The following is a 14,921-nucleotide window of genomic DNA, read 5'->3' as shown; positions in this document are numbered from 1 at the left end:
CTTAATATTTTAATATTTGAAAATATGTTGAATATATTCAAAAATTGTTTTCAAATTTAAATATTAGAAACTGTAGAAACGACTTTTATCGTTTTTCTGCTCTTACTAGTTTTGGAAACTTTTAACTCTTTCTTTCTGCCAAATGCTTTTCATAAACAAAGAATTGTATTTAAATTTTCTATCAAACAGGCCCTAATTTTGTTTCTGCGAATTCATTGATATTTTTTTTGTATATAAAATGGTTGCATTAATATTATTGAGAATTGGAATTTAAGAGTGCTTTTTTTGAAATGGAAAAAATAGAATTTTAAGATATGACTGTAGCTACCCACAATCTATAGGATTTACTCAACCTATATGGAAGAAACAACAATTGCCATGCCCAAAAATTGTATGCAGTGGTAAAAAGTTAAGTTATAACATTCCATTAATGCAAATTGGAGCTGTATTAGTTGATTCTTCAAACCTTGACAAAGGATGCCAATGATGAAAAGAAGTTGCTATGCTTTTGTTGTAGTTGTCAGTAATGATCAAAATAATTCGAGGGTTCCATTTTGATCTTTCACGTTGTGCATTAAATGTCTTCCTGTTTTTCCACAATATCTAAGAATATGTCATGATATTATTTAGCTTGATGAATTCTGGTATATCCTTTTACATTACTATAATCTGTATTGCTATACATTGCCTTCCTAGTTCAACTTTCTGACATTTTACTTATTTTTATGAAGCTGTCAGCCATTTCGGAGACAACATTTCATTATCAGTAAATTCCCCGCAATTGACTATGTGTTAACATTGCTTCCAATATGCAGGTATCTGAAAGGTTCTACCTTTTTATGAAGTTTCCCTTCTGCATTTGTGCTAATTCTTTCTTTCTTTCTTTCGTTCTTTTTTTTTTTTTTTTTTTTTTTTTTTTTTTTTTTTTATTTGATACTTTGTTTATAGGTTAGTTGAAATATTAGTTGCAGAAACAGCTCTGTGAAAGGGTTTTCTTCTTGTTTTGAAGAAGCCAAAAAAACGGGGGGATTGTCAAAATCTGAATTACTTCGTTAAACAAAGATCCAAGAAACTCTTTAATTTATGCTTGATTAGATGAAAAGTGGATATCTTACCTGTCTCTTTATCATCATATTGTCGCTTAGTTAATGACTAAAAATGATTCTAAATCTTCTTTTGCTCAAACATATATTATATTAGTGTTATTAAGAGTTTGAGATTTGTTTTTTTTTCATTCTTTGCCCAGGTGTCCAATTTTAAATTCTTCTTATGTATATATTTTTAGTATAATCTAGATTAGGGAATATGATAGCTAAATAATATTTCTTTGGCATATTGTGTTGAAAAATGGACTTTGTGTTTGTGATTTCTTCGCTGCTTTTTAATTTATTATTGGTCCGGTACTCAATTATGATGTCTGAAAATTTGGCTTAGTTTTCTTCTTTTCTTTCTATTTCCCGGTATTATTTGTGAACATTTCATGTTTTACAAATCATGAGGGTTGGCTGATTGATACTTTCTTTGTAGTTGTCTGTGCGATTGGAAAAATCAAAACTACTACTGCTTTTTTTTTTTTTTTTTTTTTTTTTAAAAATGATCCATTGTAATTTTCTCAGATATATCCCCCTAAAGATGGCTAGTGGGTCATCCTTGCCTTCCAGTTTCTGTCCGAACTATTGAAAAGATATTGAATGAGCTTTCTCCAAATAATTCGGTAAGTTAGTAAGTGCTAGATGTTTGAATGGGTACATGGAGAGGACACTATCTTCTTTGCATTATTTCATTTTGCTTTCCCTTAATTCTGCTTGGATGTGATTATACTCATCTCTTTCTAGTTGATTTTTTCCTGGGCCCTGGTATCGAAACTGGGTAGAAGTTATCCAAACTTCATTTAAATGTTTGCTTTTTCTTTCTTTCTTTTTGTTACGTTTTGTTTTCAGTTTATTTTGAACCGCAAATATTTAAACTGTACAAATAGGGGGCAAGCCTTAGATTTATGTTATACTGACTACTAATCTGAGATTTAAAATCTTCCAGGGCTGTATCTATATATTACTACTGAAGCTGCAGCTTTGAACAGAAAATTATGTGAAACTGAAAAGGCAAACAGATATAGAGACAGAATACTAAATATTTGAATATAATATGACCTGTGCTCCTGGCATGCAAATCCAATTTACTTTTTTCTTCTGGGTTGCTTTCTTTAACAAATAGGGGAATCACTCAGTTTTTCCTAATTTATCCGATGTTTGTTTTTTAATGTTTCCTCGGCTCACTGTGTAGAACGGAGTTTCTCCCCTTTATGAATAAAAAATCCAGGCAAACCGAAGGAAGATATCAATTCACTAAGCAGATATAGGGGTTCCAACCACCCTCAGTAGTACTTTGTTCTGAGCTATATGTGTTACCAAATTGAATTGAAAAATGGTTAGGGTGGCCTTTCTCGCTTCTGTTTCTTCTTCTTCTTCTTCTTCTTCTCCATTAATGGCCATGAACATCCAAGCTTCTTCTCAAATATTTAGTGTGCTATTTTTTATACATTTATATAACATTTCCCTGAGTATTTATTGTGTAAATAAAAGAATTTACTCGGCATGTAGCATAAAATCCACGTGCAACTGTGAAAATTAATTCTTTTTTTGAATAATCAGCTGCAGCAGGATATATTTTGGTGCTATGTGTGAAATTTTATTGACTTTCTATTATTTTAGTTTGCTTCTGTTGTGCTTCACCTTCTCATGGCTTTATTGGTGTAACCTAAGAAATCTCATAATACTAGAACCTCACTAATACTAATATCTATTCCTATCAAATTGGGAGCATTGTGATTGACAGGTGATAGTTTTCTAATAAGCTTTCTGTTCACAGAATTTTTGGGAGTCGAAGAAATTTGAAGGACACACTGACATGGTTGAGCCATGGTATGCACCTCATATTCTTTTGAAAATCAATGACTCTGTGATTCAGGTTTGTTGTTTGATGTTGCTTGTGATAAGTTTCATTGTATTAGTAGCTAGGGACGTATCAGGCTGCAGGGTATCAATTGCAGTATGGGTATATTTGCCAATAGAGAAATGAAGTAGATTACAAGTGATTCTTGTAATGTTTTCTTTTGGGCTTTTTTCTGTTTGGGTGATACTACTACATCATACATCATATATTTTATATATAATTTGCAACTACAGTATCTTGAAGAAAAGAAATTTATGATTATTGAAAGCCTATTTGATTGCAGGAATGGATACTGTCTGCTCCTGATGAAAATCTTCACCTGCCAGCACCTAATATCTTCATCCCTACTGACTTGTCGCTTAAGGAAGCACAAGAGAAGGTTGGATGATTTGGTTTTTTTTTTTTTTTTTTTTTTTTTAATCTACTATTCTCTAAAGCATTGTTCTGATTTGACTGACCTCTGTAACAGGCCAAATTTCCAGTTTTAACTAGAAAGTCATCATATTCAACATTATGGTACAAGCCTGACACAATGTTCACCTCTCCCAAGCGTTTGTTAAGATATATTTCAACGTCCCCACTCTAGCAGTTCTCCTGAAGCTGAAGTTCTGACTGATATATTTACTCGGTTGTTAATGGACTACTTGAATGAATATGGTAAGATGTTGAATGATGTGGAGGATGTTGAAGTAGGATTAGATGAATGATCATTGAATAATATTTTCTATTTAACCGTATGTTCGTTGGCAGAGCAGATTATTGCAAAAATATTTATGTACCCTACCTTGTTGGATTTAGGTTTAGTTGAGCTGACAGAATAGTACTGCATGGTTATACATTATATAGTCCATAATCTGCAATTTGGATGTTTTTTCCGACTTGGGATTCTGTCAACGATTTCTATTTTGGTGAGTTTGAGTACATCTTTTGCTTAACCAATATCTTGTACATTTCAGCTTACTACGCACAGGTTGCTGGTCTTTATTACGGCTTACACCACACAGATAATGGTTTTCAGGTATTATCTTTACTTTTCTTCAACCTTTATTGATCTCTTTGATTTTGTCCACATTTCTTGATTTAGAAATTAGTAAAAGGCAGTAAATTCCATTTTGGTTTCTCTTTTTGCACGACCTTGCTATGGTTTTTCAAATTTCTTTTCCTCTGGAGATAAAATTAAGTCTAGAAAAATTGAAGCTAAATATCTCCAGTCTAACATTTTACTTTTATTTGAAGTGACAAATTACTTTGAAGTAGTCATGCCATGGTGCTTTGAATAATCCTTTGATCACATCATCTATGGGTGGGTAATTTGTGAAATAAATTTTAAAATTTGGATGAGTAGTTTTTGGTTAAGCCCCTGGGGGAGGTCTAAGATCTATCATAAAAAGCACAGATCAGTTGAAGCAATCTCAGAAAGCTTTTATTTGCTATACATTTGTATTGTAAATTTGGTTTGTCGGCCTCCTATGGTTGATAATTGTGCCCCCTAAATCAATACATGTACAAAAACTATAGAGTGCCTTTATATTGAAAATATTTAATTCCAATGAGGGTGCTATATAAATTTGTACAAAACTTTCCATACTTGATAGTTGTTTTAGGATGCATTATGTCTTGAAATTTGAGACTTGGTATATCAGACTTTTGAGGATGTACAACTTTGTGTCAACTCATACACAATACTTTTGTGAATACACAGTTATAGGAGGATGCAATTTCATTTGTCTAAAATGTGTACATTGGAGTTTTTATATAAATTTTGTACATAACTATCAGATAATTGCAACCTTAATACCAGCTTACTCTCTAGATTCTTCTTAAGCAGATAATCATCTGATTAAAATTAAATCATATTTTATTACAGTATGTTTTGAAGGAAATTTCTGATTCTTAAGAGTTTCTGAATTCTATCGTCCTTGCCTCGGAGAAAATCTGCCAGTGAAGAGCTAGGGTCATTGAGTTATAATTCCAGGAAGAGCCTCTATATGTTTTATTCTGGATGGGATTTATGAGTGGGTGAAATTTAAGTTAATGGATGCTTTACTAAGAATACTGAATTGTGGTCTTACTCTTTAGGCTGCATTGTGACCTGGTACTATGGCAGGGTTTCACATGTTGTTTGGAGTTCTTTGAAAAAAAAGGTCCTAGAGAACTAAGTTGCAGCTTTCTAGTTAAATTGTGCTTGTTGCATGAGACAATTTTTTTTTTTTTTTGGATAGGAAACAAAGAGAATTGTAATTTTTTTTAGTAAAAGATACAGCTCGACTTTTTTTTACTGTACAGTAGATATATATTAAGTGTTACTTTTTTATAAAGAGGCCATTGCCTACTGCTGTTCCAACCTAAGCTCAGTCCTTGGAGTTGATCTAGATTTCTTTTTGACCATCAGTAATGCGTCAAGCGTCTGATGGAACTCCCTGCAATCAAAGAACCCAGCACGCACACAGCACACAACCAAAATATGCACAAAGAGAAGGATATGGAATTTATATTAATTGGAACTAAGATAGAGTAACCAGCAAAATAGCAAAGAAATAGAAATACAAGCAGATTCCCAGCAATTCGAGGAGCTGGGGACCTCCCAAACAAGCCTATGAATAATATTTCTGGATGTCCCTCCTCTCTTACTTCTTCTTCTTAAATAGTCAATTCCTTAACTAACTGACAGCTAGGTGTCCATTTCCATACAAACTTCCCCTGCACTGTCCCTTTTCACAACAGATTTCCCATGCCTAATCACCCTCCTTGCCACCTCATCATCCTCTACCAACTCACACTTATTATACCCTTGCCCCTCTTCCTTCCCCTGCCCTTGGACTATAGACCTTACGTATGGGGGTCTAACAATACCCCCCCCTTGAAGTGCCACCTTGTCCCCAAGGTGGAATTGAGGAAATTGAGTATTGATGACATCAAGACCTCCCAGGTGGCATCAAAATTAGGCAGGTCCTTCCATTTGTGAGTATCTCGTGGAACCATCTATCAGAGTCTGCACATCCAGCACTGCCTCGGGTTGAACCTGATTCCAGATCTTCTATGAGACAAGATGGCAGAGGTTGTACAGGGACTGAACTATGTAGGCAGTGCTTCAATTGGGATACGTGAAAGACTGGGTGAATACAGGCTGCTGTAGGTATTCTAACTTGTATGCCACCTGACCAATCTTCTCGACCACTCGGAAGGGCCCATAAAACCGGGACTCAGTTTTTCATTCAACCGTGTGTTAGAGTTTAAACTTGTATGCTGAAGCCGGAGATAAACAAATCTCCCTGGAGAAACTGGATGTCCCGTTGGTGGCTGTCTGCTTGGGCTTTCATATGAGCTTGTGCTACTTCCAGTTTATTTTAAGGTCTTGAAGAGGCATTGCGTTCTTGGATCTGCTGGTTTACTTCATCGACCGCAGAGGGGTAATCGTGAGTTGAAGGAGAGTCGGAGGGTCTCAGCCGTACAATGCTTTAAAAGGAGTCATCTTAGTGGATCGATGGTACGTCGTATTGTACCAAAATTCAGCCCATGATAACTAGTTGGGCCATTGACGGGGCTGTGAGCTGCAGAAACAGCGGAGGTAAGCCTCTAGACACAGATTCACCACTTCGCTTTGGCCATCTGTTTGAGGATGGTAAGCCGAGTTGAATTTCAGAGCTGTACCTGAGATTCTGAAAACTCCTGCCAAAAGTGACTCATAAACAATCTGTCCCTGTCTGAGATGATGGTTTTGAGGGAACCCGTGAAGCTTCACTAGTTCCTTGATGAAACTAAGGCTACCTCCTTGGCTGTATAGGGTGTGACAGAAGTAGAAAATGGCTGTATTAGTCAAGCGGGTCCACTACAACCAGTATGGTGTCAAACCCTTTGGTTCTTGGGAGGCCTCAATGAAATCCATTGTCAAATCATCAAATGCTGAGCGGGAATCAAAGTGGCTGAAGTAGCCCTACGGGTTTCAAAGCTGATGTTTATTAACCTGGCAGATGATGCAGTTTTTTACAAAGTCCTGGACATCCGTCTTCATACCCACCCAATAAGCCACATTGGCCACCATTTTGTATGTCCAAAATCTAGAATGGCCTCTTGACAGACTTGAATGGAATTCAGTAAGTAGCTTTCTGAACAACCGAGAACCTCTAGTAACTAACCTGTCTTTGTACAGAGACACCCATGGTGGATTTTATAATGTGGTCGGCTGTTAGGGTCCAAAATCAACGCGTGAATCAACTGCCGCAGCTTGGGTCCTGGTGGGCTTCGTTGGCTAAGTCCTCATACTCCGAAAACTGAATCTTTGATAAGGACGATAATTCTGGGTTCTCATCTCGCCGAGATAGTGCATCCGCGACCTTATTTGTGATGCCCGGCAAATACTGAATGTCAAGGAATCCCCCATCAACTTGGACACACCATTTCTACTGTTCCGGTGTTTTAATCCGCTGATCCTTGAGAAATTGAAGGCTTCGCTGGTCCGTTCGAATGATAAACTTTCTGCCCATAAATACGGACTCCATTTGTGTACAGCGAAGACAACAGCCATTAGTTCTCTTTCATAGACCGATTTTTGTTTAGCTTGAGGGGAAAACCCTTACTTAGTATGCTATGGGTCGTTTGTGTTGAACCACACAACTCCCATACCTTGGCCTGAAGCATCCGTCTGGATCTCGAATGGAAGGTTGAAATCTGGGGTTCCAGCACTGGAACTGATGTCATAGCCTCCTTCAAGGTGAGAAAGGCCTGCTGAGCCTCTTGATCCCACTTAAAACAGTTTTTCTTCAAGAGTCGCGTGAGTGGTTGGCTATGCTACCATATCCTTTAACAACCTGTGATAATACCCCGTTAATCCCAAAAATCGGCGGAGACTTTTCACATTGGTGGGTGTGGGCCTGGAAACCATAGCGGCAATTTTTTAGGGGTCGGCCTCCACCCCATGTGCTGAAATTAAGTGCCCCAGGTATTTCATCTCTGCTGCCTGAATGAACACTTTTTCCAATTCACAACCAGGTCATTGTCACCCGAGATTTGAAGGGCTTGTCAAAGGTGTTGAATGTGGGCTTCCAAGTCAACTGTATATCAGGATATCATCAAAGAAAACCAATACGAACTTACGCAAAACCTGTTTGAAAATGTTGTTCATAAGTGACTTGAAATGTTAAGGAGCTTTGGTCAATCCGAATGGCATCACCAAGAACTCGTAATGGCCCTCATGTGTTCGAAGCTGTTTTGGGAATGTCTTCGTCTTTGATCCTAATCTGATGGTACCCAGATCGGAGGTCCAACTTAGAGAAGATTGTTGCCCCTGCCAGTTCATCCAACAGTTCCTCGATGGTCGGGGATGGAACTTGTCGGGGACTGTTATCTCATTGAGGGCCCTGTAATCCACGCAAAACCTCTAGCTTCCATCTTTTTTCTTGACTAACAACACCGGGCTGGCAAACGGACTGGTACTTGGTTGGATGATATGGGCTGCTAACATTTCCTCCACTAATTTTGCAATTTCATTTTTCTGGAAATATGGGTACCTATAGGGTCTATATGTTAGGGTTTGGGCGCCTTCTTTAAGGTTTATGCGGGTCATGGGATGGTGGGGGGAGTTTGGAGGGCTGGTCGAAAAGATGCCGATACTCATCCAAAACTGCCTGAACTTGCGGACTGATGTCTTCGTCTGTGTGGATTGGCTTTTCTTCAATTGCACAACATTCCACCGGAACCCTCCCCCAGTGCTTTTGATGGACCGTAACATTGACTTCAGGGAGACACCGACTTTACCAGAGACGGATCCCCTTGTAAAATGACCCTGACCCCTTCCAATTCAAACCTCATAGTTAATTTCTCCAATTGGCACACACGTCCCCTAAGGAACTCAACCACGTAATGCCCAAAATCACATCGGCACCCCCCAACTGAAAGGAAAGAATCTTGTCTAATCTGAACTCCTTGCACATCCAGATGGATCTGTCGGCACACCCCCTCCCTTTTTACCGTGACTCCATTCCCTACCATCACCCCAAATCGCTTCCCTTTTTCCACTGTAAGTCCCAACCTCTCTACTAGATCCTGTGAATAAAGTTGTGGGATGCCCCACTGTCAACCCACCACAACCTCAGTATTACCAATTTGCCCTTTACCTTCAAAGTGTGATCTTGTGATGCCCACGATGGAGTTCATGGACACACTAAATCGTCACCATCTGGGCTAGGATTATCGTCATTTTCCGATGGGTTTTCGGCTTTCTCATCACTGTCGTCCTCCAAAGCTAATAGGATCTGCAAGGACTTACTTCGACAGCGGTGATTAGGGCCAAATTTTTCATCGCATTTAAAGCAAAGGCCCCTTTCACGTTTACTTTGGATCTTGGCCTCCGTTACCCGCCGGAAACTGCCGCCTGATCCTCCTCGAAGTTCGTCGCTCCTATTTCTGGTGCCTTTCACGTCTATCGGTGCACAGAATCGCGAGATGACGCGATCTGACTTGCTTCCGGTGGTTTTGTTGAGTTGGGCCACCAGCGGGTCGGGTCGGATCCGGGTGAGAACTACTTGGATGGTTTGGACCACCATGCCTGACGGGTTGGATCTAGGCTGTTGGACACCCTTGAATAATTTTCCCTGGTGACTTGGGTCCTAAACGTTTTGGGCCTCCATTTTTCCATTACCCATTTTTTTTCCTCCACCCGATGGGCTTGTCTCAATGACTTCTTGGAGGGAGCTGGGCCTCAACACTCTCAACTCAGCTCTAATTTCTACCTAAGCCATTGATGAAAACCCCCATTAACAATTCCTCTCCCAAATCTTTCAACGGTGCTGTAGGGCTTCAAATCTTCCTGTATTTCGTCACGGTGGAGATTTGTTTCAGCGCCACCACGCCTCGTGTGCAGACCCTTGGAACGACAGTCTGAATCTCGCGATTAGAGCAGCCTTGAGCTCTTCACATGTCTTGAAAGGATCTCGTCCTTCTACCCATTGGTACCAATTTAGCGCCCTGCCCTCCATGCAAAAGCCGCTGTCTCCACCATCTCCGATGGTCCTATTTGTTGATAGCAAAGTATCGGTCGGCGCGAAAATCCATCCAAAGGGGTCCTCCCTACTGAAAATTGGAAGCTCCAGCTTTCGGGTTTTCTTTTCCCTTTTCCCACTGTCCCCTACTGTGTCTTGTTCTCGTTCGCGGCCATCACTTGAATCTGTATTCTCGGACAATGACTGGGACTTCTCTTTTCCACGGTAACGTTTCTCCCTCCCTCTTGTCGCTCAACCTCAACAATTCTCTCATCTCGGTCAAGTATTCTTTAAGACTCCCCACATCAGTTTTGACTGAACTCATATCTTCTTGAACTGATTTCATCTCTTTTTCCATATTACCTCCTATTATCCTTTTTGATTTGACCATTCCCTAGCGTGAAATCTGATGGCAACTTGGCTCTGATACCAATCTGATGGAACTCCTTGCAATCAAGAACCACAGCAACGCACACACAGCACACAACCAAAGAATATGCACAAGAGAAGGAATGGAAGTTTATATTAATTGGAACTAAGATAGAGTAACCAGCAAATAGCAAAGAAATAGAAATAACAAGCAGATTCCCAGCAATTCGAGGAGCTGGGACCTCCCAACAAGCCTATGAAATATTTCTGGATGTCCCTCCTCTCTTACTTCTTCTTCTTAAATAGTCATCTCCTTAACTACTGACAGCTAGGTGTCCATTTCCATAACAACTTCCCCTGCACGTGCCCCTTTTCACAACATTTCCCATGCCTAATCACCCTCCTTGCACACCTTTCATCCTCTACCAGACTCCACACTTATTGTACCCTTGCCCCTCTTCCTTCCCTGCCCTTGGACTCATAGACCTTACGTATGGGGGTCTAACACAGTCATACCCGTACAGCTTGTTAAAACTGTATTTATTTATTGATTTCATTTCGATCAAGCATAGGTGTAATTTTCATCCATTCCCATGGGCTGGAACTTTGAAATTTGAGGAATTGAACGATATAGAAACTACAGAGTTTTCTGCTCTTATGGCTCAACTTGAGAGTTTTTTTGGACATTCCAAGGGATGTGACACTGTTATTATGCATGACTGTAAATTGTTATTTTTAGTCTATTTGTACCATATTTTGAAACTGTTGAATATATGGGTATTTGAATTGTATGGATGCTCATCATATTGTAATCTCTGGAACATTAACATATATGACTAAATAAAAAAAATTCCAGTTTGGGCTTTGTGCTAAGATCTTTGGAGGATTCAACTTCAATGAAATTTGTCTTTCATGTGTTATTATTCCATTTTTGTTTTCTGCTCTTGGCATTTGCCATCTTTCAAATGGTTTCTATATGTTTCCAACGCTCATTAACATCTATGGTAAATGTAATGGCATATCTCACTCTCTGTGTGGAACAAATCTGTTTTTCATGTCATAAATGTTTGTTGCTTCTTCAGGTGACTCTGGTCGGGTATAACCACAAATTGAGGATCTTACTGGAAACTGTTGTTCAAAAATTGCGGAATTTAAAGTGAAACCTGACAGTTTTCTGTGATTAAGGTAATGACTGATGGGTCTTATGGCCAAAATATGTCACCTTATAATTTGAGCATTAATTTCTCAGTACATTCTAAGCATCCACTGAATTGTAGTGAATTGTTTTATGCTGTTTTGTTGTTCCATAGTATAGCTAGCTTTTGCTATATTGAACTGTTAATGAATCATGTGACTTATGGCTAGAAGGTTTAGGTATATGTTTTTATCTTTATCTTTCTTCTTCCACTCGTTTATTCCATTTACATGGAAAGACACTCATGCATAAACTCCATATGCTACTACAAGCATAATTTTTTTTGTTTATTCCAAGTTCATCTAGGCCTGGGGATTTCTTGTATGATTTGTTCTGTCCCAAGAATTCTCAGGCCTCGTTTCTTATGTCCATTAATGATCTTGTCATGGTAGCCAACAAGTTAATTGGCCCCTGTGGATTACTTAACGGGTTGAATTATTAAAAGATTCATTTTTTCCTTTCAATATTTAGTCCTTGGCTATTTATTGTAATCATGCTTACTTGGAGACACCTCCTTTCCTTGAGGCTGAGTTTGTAGTTCCTATACAGTTGTGTTCATGATTGACATCCATGAGACCTTCCTGGATTCTTACTCTTGTTTGTGTTTTCTGCCTTGACTGATCTCATAGGTTCATTATTAAGCATATAATTTAGAAATCCATTTATTACGCAAAGCATTTAATGCAAGAATATTGTTGTTAATACCTCTATATTACTTTTTTGTTGGAATTGGTAACAAAGGAATATCAAAATTTCAAGTTTCAACAACCCTATCAGCAGGCTGTACTACTGCTCATTAATGCTACAGGATCAGACATGGCCTTGGATAGAAGAACTTGAAGTTCTTCCTCATCTTGAAGCTGAATCTTGCTAATTTTGCTCCCATGATGCTCTCCAGGGCCTTCTTAGAGTGTTACATAGCAGGTTCTTGTGCCTCACTTATTTAAATTCAACTTCAGTCATTCTTTCCTAGTTTCTAATCATTTTATTATATTTCTTTTGTTTTCAGAAAATTGAACTAATGAAGCAGATCAATGATCCAGCACATTGAAGATGTTTTCTTTAAGGGTTCAAACCCAATATGCCAACCTTTGTTCCCATCCCAGCATTTGACAAATAGAGTTGTTAAGCTTGATAAGGGAAGAGTTATGTGTACTCCAACTACGGCTTGAACCCAAATGATGAGAATTCTTGCCTAGTCCACTATATTCAGGTACTAACATTTAAGAAAAGATGGATAGGCAAAAAATTCTCAGGTGCTATTTTATTATAAGTTGCTCTATTAAAGTCCTGATTGGTAATAATTTGCTTGTATTTTGTGTTATGCATACCCTCGCATTTATGTTGTTATGATTAGATCCATTTTAATAGCTAAAAGTTCAAGGAAATTTTCTCTAACCTTCCATTCAATTACCTTAATCTGAACTCTGCATGGTTTAAGAATTCATCAAAATTAAGTTCACAAACTTCTCTGGTTGGCGAAAATTAAGTGGGTCATTCCAACTTTTGTAGTGATTTTCTTTCAGAACATATATTCAGTTTTGGTAGAGGAGATAAGGCCAAAGTCTTGTGGAATTTTTCTATTTTAGGTGATTCGCAAGAGAGGAAAAAAAAGGATCTTTGAAAATAGATGAGAGGAAGACATAACTATTTTGTGGGACACAATTCGATTGCTTACTTCTCTTTAGGCATCGATCACTAAAGTTTTGCTAGATACTTTTTTTTTTCTATGCATAGATTGGGAAGGGAATAATATTGGCATTCATGTTTGAGTTGTCCATGGCTTCTTTGAGCTGATCAATGCGTATATGTATAGATTTTTTGTGATCCTTTAGATGGATCTTAACTTTTATGGACAAATTGTTCACTTCTTGGTAATTATTTTAATCAATGATATAGATAAGCAGCATATGCTTCTTCTAAAAAATATATATAATAATAGATAATTATAATAAAATAAAATAAAGAATTCATCAAAATTAGGTTTTTGAGGAATTTCAAATATCTATGCAAGTGTTTGTTTTTTTGGGTTTCTTTTTCTACTATTTCTACCTCCATATTTTTGCTTTATTTTCTGCAGGTTTTCATCGGTTTTCATCATTTATTTATTTATTTCATTTTATAGGTACTTGTGTTTATATTCATGAATTTGTTGTTGTACAGGGAACTGGGAAACCTTGGCAGTTCGACCAAAGGCTAAAGGACTGGATACAAGGGATGAACTAATTAAGTTCTATGATGCAAATTACTCGGCCAACCTCATGCATCTGGTTGTGTATTCAAAAGGTTAGTAACTAATTTTTNAAAAAATATATATAATAATAGATAATTATAATAAAATAAAATAAAGAATTCATCAAAATTAGGTTTTTGAGGAATTTCAAATATCTATGCAAGTGTTTGTTTTTTTGGGTTTCTTTTTCTACTATTTCTACCTCCATATTTTTGCTTTATTTTCTGCAGGTTTTCATCGGTTTTCATCATTTATTTATTTATTTCATTTTATAGGTACTTGTGTTTATATTCATGAATTTGTTGTTGTACAGGGAACTGGGAAACCTTGGCAGTTCGACCAAAGGCTAAAGGACTGGATACAAGGGATGAACTAATTAAGTTCTATGATGCAAATTACTCGGCCAACCTCATGCATCTGGTTGTGTATTCAAAAGGTTAGTAACTAATTTTTTCTGCTATGCATTGATGGCAAATTAAACTATTTTGAAATATCAACACGTAATCTCTGTGATGGATTCTAGAAAGCTTGGATAAAATTCAATCCCTAGTGGAGGATAAATTCCAGGAAATTCAGAACACAGATCGGAGCTATTTATACTTTCCTGGTCAGCCTTGCGCATCAGAACATTTGCAGGTATGCATGGTCCTGGTGAAGTTTATATATGCTGAGGGAAAGCGTCCGAAGAGATGCTGCATGAAAGTAGGAAGGAAACTCTGTGCTGAATGGTCTTCACGCTGACTTAATCTGGCTTATTTGTTGGGCAAAAAACTCTTCTCTTTTCCTTTTGATGTCTTTTGATTGCAACCAAGAAAACCTTTTTAAGCAATTAAATTAGTTGCTTTATGTTTATTAGGAGAAGTTCAAAATTTGGGTTTTCCTAATAAGGTTTTTTGAGTTTTTTTTTAAGTTTTGAAATATCATATGGTGCGTTTGATTTATTATTTTGGATAGGATTTTGGGAATAATATTGGATAGTTGAATAGGGGAGTATTACGAGGTAAAATTTAAAAATTTATAAAAAACCCCTAGGTTTGCTAATTTAATTAAACACTCCAATATATAAAATAATAAAAACACCTCCACCATCGGCAGTGCCAGATTTCGGCTTCCACCGCCGGAATCTGGCCAGAAAACTGTGTTACGACATAGACCGGTCGGATCTGTGTCGTAACGCGTCGATATGGCATTTTCT

At 37.7% G+C, this 14,921-nt stretch overlaps 1 long non-coding RNA gene and 1 pseudogene across 1 annotated transcript; both read left to right on the top strand.

The window, feature by feature from the left end:
• LOC116115666 overlaps nucleotides 1-14,921 on the top strand; it is a 62,410-nt pseudogene that overhangs the window by 28,852 nt on the left and 18,637 nt on the right.
• Nucleotides 2,930-11,434, top strand: LOC116115650. The gene is made up of 5 exons (XR_004125704.1): nucleotides 2,930-2,967; nucleotides 3,236-3,331; nucleotides 3,422-3,609; nucleotides 3,909-3,970; nucleotides 11,381-11,434. It is a non-coding gene; the product is annotated as an uncharacterized LOC116115650 (long non-coding RNA).

Source organism: Pistacia vera, unplaced genomic scaffold (genome assembly GCF_008641045.1).
Source record: "Pistacia vera cultivar Batoury unplaced genomic scaffold, PisVer_v2 Contig749, whole genome shotgun sequence".
NCBI lineage: Eukaryota > Viridiplantae > Streptophyta > Magnoliopsida > Sapindales > Anacardiaceae > Pistacia > Pistacia vera.
This window is presented reverse-complemented; position numbering and strand designations above follow the sequence as displayed.